The 8,450-nt window shown below is 50.8% G+C and overlaps 1 protein-coding gene across 1 annotated transcript in view; it reads right to left on the reverse strand.

The window, feature by feature from the left end:
* The window catches only part of LOC147106451 (serine/threonine-protein kinase 38-like), a 76,463-nt gene extending 69,920 nt beyond the window's left edge, over positions 1 to 6,543 (reverse strand). Inside the window, exon 1 of the mRNA XM_086009638.1 lies at positions 6,233 to 6,543. The gene's annotated coding sequence lies outside the window, so the exon portion shown is untranslated. The remainder of the gene's footprint in view (positions 1 to 6,232) is intronic.
* Positions 6,544 to 8,450: the final 1,907 nt, after the last annotated feature.

Here is an 8,450-nt window from a genome sequence, read left to right on the forward strand (position 1 = left end):
GCTAAAGCCAACATCAACAAAAGGAGAGGCAATTTATCCCCACGAACCGTAGGTCAGCATTAACTTCTTTGGGAAAAATACTATTTTGCAGAGATTGCATACACAGGATATACAGCACAGAAACAGGCCATTCGGCCCAACCAGTCCATGCCGGCGTTTATGCTCCACTCGAGCCTCCTCCTGTCTTTCCTCATCTAACTATCAGCGTAACCCTCTATCCCCTTCTCCCTCATATGCTTGTCCAGCCTCCCCTTAAATGCATCTATACTATTCACCTCAACCACTCCCTGTGGTAGCGAGTTCCACATTCTCACCACTCTCTGGGTAAAGAAGTTTCTCCTGGAATTCCCGATTGGATTTCTTGGTGACTATCTTCTATTGATGGCCTCTAGTTTTGCTCGTCCCTACAAGCGGAAACATTCTCTCGGTGTCCACTCTATCAAAACCTTTCATAATTTTTAAAGACCTCTATTAGAAAAAAGGCTGAGGGGTGACCTAAGAGAAAAGAGACCCAGCCTGTTCATCCTTTCCTGATATGTACACCCTCGTATTTTCTGGTATCATCCTTGTAAATCTTCTCTGCACCCTCTCCAGTGCCTCTATATCCTTTTTATAATATGGCAACCAGAACTGTACGCAGTACTCCAAGTGTGGTCTAACCAAGGTTTGATACAGGTTTAGCATAACTTCCCTACTTTTCAATTCTATCCCTCTGGAAATAAACCCTAGTGCTTGGTTTGCATTTTAATGGCCTTGTTAACCTGGGTTGTTCGAGCTACTTCGAACCAGAGAGATTTACAGCACACTGGAGGTGGCCATTCATCCCATCGTGTCCGTTCTGGCTCTCTGCTAAAGTAATCCAAAACTAATCACACTGCCCCGCTCTCGCCTTGTACCGCTCTCTTCCTTCAAATATTGATCCACTCTTCGATTAAACGATGCGATGGTCTCGGCCATAACCACTCCGTGGCAAAGGATTCCAGGCTCCAACAATTCCCCATGAAAAATATCCTCAACCTCTCCCCTTAGTTACAATTTTGACTTGACCGAGCTACCGATTCCATTCCCCACCCTGGTGACGGAGGCTGAACCAGACCATTCGCAACCTCGGCATCCTATTCGACCCCTAGCCGAGCTTCCGACCCCATCTCCTCTCCATCACCCAGAACGCCTACTTCCACCTCCGGAATATCGCCCGTCTCTGCTCCTGAAACCCTCCTCCATGCCTTTGTTACCTCCAGACTCAACTATGCCAACGCTCTCCTGGCCGACCTCCCGAGTTCTACCCTCCGTAAACTTCAGCTCGTCCGAGACTCTGCTGCCCCGTGTCCTAACTCGCAGCAAGCCCCGTTCACCCATCCACCCCCTGTGCTCACTGCCCCGTGTCCTAACTCACACCAGTCCCGTTCACCCATCGCCCCGTGCTCACTTCCCCGTGTCCTAACTCGCAGCAAGCCCCGTTCACCCATCACCCCTGGGCTCACTGCCCCGTGTCCTAACTCGCAGCAAGCCCCGTTCACCCATCACCCCTGGGCTCGCTGACCTACATTGGCCCCCGGTCCGACAACGCCTCGATTTAAAAACATTTTCATCCTCGTGATTAAAATCCCTCCATGGCCTCGCCCCTCACTGTCTTTAACCGACTCCAGCCCTACAACCCTCCTAGATCTCTGCGCTCCTTCCAATCCTGGCCTCGAGCATCCCGTTTCCCTTTGTCCCACCATTGGTGGCCGTGCCTTCAGCTGCCTGGGCCCCAAGCTCTGGAATTCCCACCCTAAACCTCTCTGCCTCTCTCTCCTCCTTTAAGACGCTCCTTAAAACCTCCCTCTTTGACTAAGCTTTTGGTCACCTGTCCTAATATCTCCTTATGTGGCTCGGTGTCAAATTTTGTTTGATAATTGCTTCTGGGAAGCGCCTCGGGATATTTTTCTACGTTAAAAAAAGGTGCAACATAAACACAAGCTGTTGTGGACGATTCATCATTAACTCCACAACCAGAAGAAATAGTCTTTCCTCATTCACCCCATCAAAGCCCTTCATCATTTTTTTAAAAAATCTATCAAGCCTCCTCTTACTGCTCCAGCAGAAATAGTCCAAGTATCTCAGGTTTCTCCTCACCAATATAATCTCAGACATCGCTTTATGTTTCATTCGACAAGCAATTTTGGGACAAGTATTAAATCCCAGTAACGTATTGGGGACTTTACAACCACTTTATACATCAGAGAAAAGCTCTTCACATACAAAAGTAGACTCTCCATTTTAAGATCAATACGAGGCGATCATACAAAGTACTCAAGTCGCATGTAAATTTTCAGAAACCTGCTGCATTCACACCACAATTAGAGTCACTGAAATGGTTTCACTTCACACCAACGGCAGTTAATGTGAATCTGGAGTCAAGACCAGACTTGACACGGGAGGCGACTCGAGCTGGAGTCACCTTGGCCCTCAACTCCAGATTCACACCACACAAGTGTAGCCTCAACTTTTACACTGATGCTAAGTTTGTACTGTTCACTGACCTCTAAACTTCACTTACCCATAGAAACAAATAAATTATTGAATCGCTTCCACCGCCCTTTCAGGCAGCGCATTCCAGATCACCACAACTCGCTGCGTGAAAAAAAAGTCTCCTCATCTCCCCCCCGCTGGTTCTTTTGCCAATCACCTTAAATCCGTGTCCTCTGGTTGCCGACCCTCCTGCCACTGGAAACAGTTTCTCTTTATTTACTCTATCAAAAACCCTTTAGTTTTGAACACCTCGATTAAAATCGCCTCTTAACCTTTCCTGCACCAAGGAGAACAATCCCAGCTTCTCCACATAACTGAAATCTCTCATCCCTGATCAGAAATATACAAACATCAGCAAGGCAAGCGGCTCAGCGCTTTAAATCTGATTTATAAGCCACGTCGCATCCATCTCCTCAAAATCATCCCTGGATTAAATACACCACATGGACATGATACTGGACTGCACAGAGCAGAGATCCAGTCCTTTTTTAAAAAATTCGTTTATGGGATGTGGGCGTCCCTGGCAAGGCCAGCATTTATTGCCCAGCCCTAGTTGCCCTCGAGAAGGTGGTGGTGAGCCGCCTTCTCAAACCGCTGCAGTCCGTGTGGTGAAGGTGCTCCCACAGTGCTGCGAGGGAGGGAGTTCCAGGATTTTGACCAGGCGATGATAAAGAAACGGCCGATATATTTCCAAGTCAGGTTGGTGTGTGGCTTATCTGTGCTGCGGTAATCACTATATTGTTTTCTGTTACCAGTCTGTAAAAAAAATGCTGCTGCTTACTGCACTAAAGAAAGGAAAGAAAGAGGATTTACAACCTCAGGACGTCCCAAACCGCTTTACAACCAATGAAGTCACTGTTGTAATGTGGGAAACGTGGCAGCCAATTTGCACACAGCAAGCTCCCACAAACAGCAATATGATAATGTCCAGACAATCTGTTTTTAGTGATGTTGATTGAGGGATAAATATTTGCCCCGGGACACTGGGGAGAACTCCCCTGCTCTTCAAAATATTGTCGAGATTTTTTACGTCCAGTGGAGAGAGCAGACGGGGCCTCGGTTTAATGGCTCATCCAAAAGACGCCACCTCCGACAGTGCGGCGCTCCCTCAGTACTGCCCCTCCGACAGTGCGACGCTCCCTCAGTACTGCCCCTCCGACAGTGCGACGCTCCCTCAGTACTGCCCCTCCGACAGTGCGACGCTCCCTCAGTACTGCCCCTCCGACAGTGCGACGCTCCCGCAGTACTGCCCCTCCGACAGTGCGGCGCTCCCTCAGTACTGCACTGCGAGTGTCAACCTGGATTTTGTGCTTAAGTCTCTGGAGTGAGACTCAAACTCACAACCTTCTAACTCAGAGACAAGAGTGCTGCCCACTGAGCCACAGCTGACACCAAAAGTGTAGTACGGCAACAGTTTCATTCACTTCAAAAGTACTTTATTGGTTGCAAAGCACTTTGGGACGCCCCGAGATTGTGAAAGGCGCTATAGAAATGCAAGTTCTTTCTGTGCCGGTACTGGTGTCTTAATCTGGTTACCGAGGCACAAGGGAATCGTTCAAGTTCTGAAGGAGGTGCAGAGAAGGGAGCGGTGAGGCTGATCCCCTCAGTCTCAGGTCTGAGCTACGAGGGGAGCCTGTCGACCTCAGTACAAAAATGTGGAGTTAACACAAGACTGGGACGTCAGGAGATCCCTTGAGTTTAGACGGTTGAGGGGTGAACTAAATTGAGGTTCTTAAAATGATTAATAGGTTTGATAGGGTGGATCGAGAGAAACTATTTCCTCTGGTGGGGGTGGGGGGGGGGGGGGGGGGGGGGGGGGGGAGTCCAGAACAAGGGGACAGAACCTTAAAATTAGAGCCAGGCCGTTCAGGGGCGATGTCAGGAAGCACTTCACTCAAATCTGGAACTCTCCTCGAAAAGGCTGTGGACGCTGGGGTCAACTGAAATTTTCAAGACGGAGATCGATAGACTTTTGTTGGGAATGGGTATCAAGGGATACGGAGCAAAAGGCAGGTAAACGGGGTGGAGGTACAGATCAGCCGCGATCTAACTGAATGGCCGAGCAGGCTCGAGGGGCCGAATGGATAAAGAGAGAAAATGAAACAGATGCCAGAAATTTGAAATAAAAAAAAGAAAATGCTGGAAGCACACAGGACAGTCAGTAAAGGGGCAAGACAGGTTAACTAACGGTTGCAGAACTGAGAGTCTGTACGAGAAACGAAACATTGATCTATTTTTCCCCGTACAACAACCTACATTTATACGGCGCCTTTAACGTAGGAAATCATCCCAGGGCGCTTCACAGGAGCGTAAATCAGCTCCGGCATGACAAAAAAGCCCCAGGTGAGCAGAGGAAACACTTCAAGGACACCCTCAAAGCCTCCTTGAAAAAAAAAGTGTAACATCCACACCAACACCTGGGAATCCCTGGCCCAAGACCGCACAAAGTGGAGGAGAAGCATCCGGGAAGGCGCCGAACACCTCGAGTCTCTTCGCCGGGAGCAAGCGGAAGCCAAGCACAGGCAGCGCAAGGAGCACACGTCAACCCAAGCACCCCACCCACCCGCCCCTTCAACCACCGTCTGCCCCACCTGTGACAGAGTCTGTAGGTCCCGCATTGGACTCATCAGTCACCCGAGAACTCATTTTTAATGTGGAAGCAAGTCATCCTCGATTCCAAGGGACTGCCTAAGAAGAAATCAGACAAAATTTGACACCGAGCCAATGGAGGAGATAGTGGGACAGGTGACCACAAGCTTGGTCAGAGGTAGGTTTTAAAGGAGCTTAGTCACAAACTGTTACATAGCTGGATTGTACTAGGATTTGATCCAGCCCAGTACTTCACTGTAGAAAACATCAGAAATATAAAAAACTTCAACTTTTGATAAAAGCTGTGACTAAGAGATTTGTGGGGGAGGAGAGGGAGGGAAAATAACTGAGCTATCTTATCAGTTCCAGTCTGCTGTGAAGTTATTTTGTGAATTGTAGGACATTAATAAACTCAAACACACAACCTTTAGTTAAACCCATGAAAAAATGTACCTCAGGTGATAACATCTCACCTGCGATGATTGCAGATCTTATCCGGATTAGATTAAATGCAAATATTTCCTTTCTTGTATTCTAGTCTTAAAACAGCAAGTTTACAGATTAGGGGGTGAACACAAAAAAAAGACTGGAGCAAGGCGAAGTGGGATGTTTATTCGCACCGAGATAAGCAACCCAATTACAGTATTCATGAATACATTACAAAGAGATGGGTGGTCACATTAGAAAAGGTACACGTTAAAAGAGATCTCAGGGAACCCACTTAAATTACAGGACAGTCTGCACAAGTTACATTCTGCTAAGACACAAGAAAAACTTGCATTTATATAGCACCTTTCACAAAAGAAGTGGATAAAAAGCAAAAATATTTGCACATACTGGGAACAAACTGAAAATGCTGGGAACACTCAACATCTGTGAGGGAGAAGAGACAAGAAGGTCGAGGCATGCACCCTTCCACAGTTGCTGCATGCTTTCTGTTTCAATACCAGCAGTGGGCTTGTCCAGGTGTGCAATAAACTATTTGGAGACTTTGGGATCTCCAGGATGTGCCAGGTCCAAGTCTGAGAAAGGTGAGGTCCAAGTCGGAGTAAGGTCAGGTCCCTGTCTCTGTCCCTACCCTAGGGGGAAGTCCACCTCCCAGCACTGACCACAGGTCTAACACACGCACCTGTTGGCTCTGCCTCTGGGTGGCTGCTCCTTCTTGGCTTCTTTGTCGCTTGGGAACTTCTTCCTTGATGCCAGCTCAGCCCCAGGAGGCGCCCATTCGATGTCCTCAGTGACTGGCACCCAAACACCAAACACCAAACCCCAAACCCCAATCCCCAATCCAAGCCAAAGCTGAAGGTTGTTCTGTGCCGAGGAGAGCACTTGTGTCTGGAGCTCCTGCACTAAACTCTCTCCCTTTGCCGATTCACATCAATGCAAAACTTTTGACTCATTCTTCTTCCGGGCCCAACCTTAAAAAGCCCAACTCCCGAACAACAAAAGAAGCCCAACCAGCGAGCCGGCCAATCAGCGCCCGGCCTTGCCCACTTGGCAACAGCCCAGCCAATCGGAAAAAAGCGGGACCCAGCCCAGAAAAGGGGCGGTGCTTCCTCTCATTGGCTAACTCGGCTTGAACGCTGAGTCACCCTGGCCAATGAGATGCCAGAGATGGACATGGGGGCGGGACCTTGGGGTCCCACCTTCTCAATCTGGACCAGTCTGAGTTTTTCAAGAAGCAAAGTTAGACAGAGTTGGGATTTCTGGTCTCCTGCAGCACTGCCAGCATCAGAAGCTGCCACTTGTATTTAACCACTGGCTCTCAGCTGGTTTTATTGCATTTGTTTTACAAATAAAACACACACATTGATTTTGCCAGAGTTACACCATTTATCTCTGCATTAAATTTTAGTTTTGCTTTCATGTGTTTTCCTCACACCACATGTAAAGGCCACATCCCAGTGTTTCAAGTACTTTTATTAACCCTTTAAACAAGAAAGACTTGCATTTCTATAGCGCCTTTCACGACCTCAGGACGTCCCAAAGTGCTTTACAGCCAATCCAGTACTTCTGAAGTGTGGTCACTGTTGTAATGTGGAAAATGCGCAGCCAAATTGCACACAGCAAGCTCCCACAAACAGCAATGTGATAATGACCAGATTTTTTTTTTGTTATGTTGATCGAGGGATAAATATTGGCCTCGGGACACCGGGGAGAACTCTCCTGCTCTTCTTCGAAATAATGCCTTGGGATCTTTTACGCCCACCTGAGAGCGCAGACGGGGCCTCGGTTTAACGTCTCATCGGAAAGATAGTGAATCTCAAGTGTCACCCTTGGCACACCGGCAGCACAAGGGTTGGAGGTATACCTGGAGGTTTGACCATGTGAAGTTCTGACCTCATGACGTGGTGACCACATCACGCCTGATCACGTGACGGCTGCTAACGTTACTGCATTTACTGTGTAAAGGTCGGGTCCCCTGTAGTTGAGTATTTTTGCTCATGATTTTGCACCAGTGCCTGTTGTGTGAGAAGTTGCGAGAATCAGGAGGCCGGGGGGGGAGGAGGAGGGGGAGGGGGCGCGGGGGGGGAGGAGGAGGGGGAGGGAGGAGGAGGGGGAGGGGGGAGGAGGGGGAGAGGGGGGAAGGAGGGGGGGAGGGGGAGAGGGGGGGAGGAGGAGGGGGGAGGAGGGGGAGAGGGGGGAAGGAGGGGGGAGAGGGGGAGGAGGAGGGGGAGGGGAGGAGGAGGGGGAGAGAGTGGGGGGAGGGGAGGGGGGAAGGTGGGGGGGAGGGGGGAAGGTGGGGCGGGGAGGGGGGAAGGTGGGGCGGGGCAGGGGGGCGGGGAGGGGGGCGGGGAGGGGGGAGAGGGGGAGGGGAGGAGGGGGGAGAGAGGGGAGGGGGGAGAGAGGGGAGGGAGGAGGGGAGGGGGGGAAACCGAGGGGGGGGGAGAGGAGGAACCGAGGGAGGAGGAGAGGGGAAACCGAGGGAGGGGGGAGAGGGGAAACCGAGGGAGGGGGGAGAGGGGAAACCGAGGGAGGGGGGAGAGGGGAAACCGAGGGAGGGGGAAGAGGGGAAACCGAGGGGGGGGGAGAGGGGAAACCGAGGGAGGGGGGAGACCGAGGGAGGGGGGAGAGGGGAAACCAAGGGAGGGGGGAGAGGGGAAACCGAGGGTGGGGGAGAGGGGAAACCGAGGGTGGGGGAGGGGGGAAACCGAGGGAGAGGGGAAACCGAGGGAGGGGGGAGAGGGGAAACCGAGGGAGAGGGGAAACCGAGGGAGGGGGGAGAGGGGAAACCGAGGGATGGGGGAAACCGAGGGAGGGGGGAGAGGGGAAACTGAGGGAGGGGAAAGCGAGAGCGGAGATGGGGAAAGCGAGGGCGGGGAACGCGAGGGTGGGGGAGGGGAAAG

This window comes from Somniosus microcephalus, chromosome 16 (assembly GCF_052327205.1).
Source record: "Somniosus microcephalus isolate GS21.2 chromosome 16, FLI_Smic_1.0, whole genome shotgun sequence".
In the NCBI taxonomy this organism is placed as follows: Eukaryota; Metazoa; Chordata; class Chondrichthyes; order Squaliformes; family Somniosidae; genus Somniosus; species Somniosus microcephalus.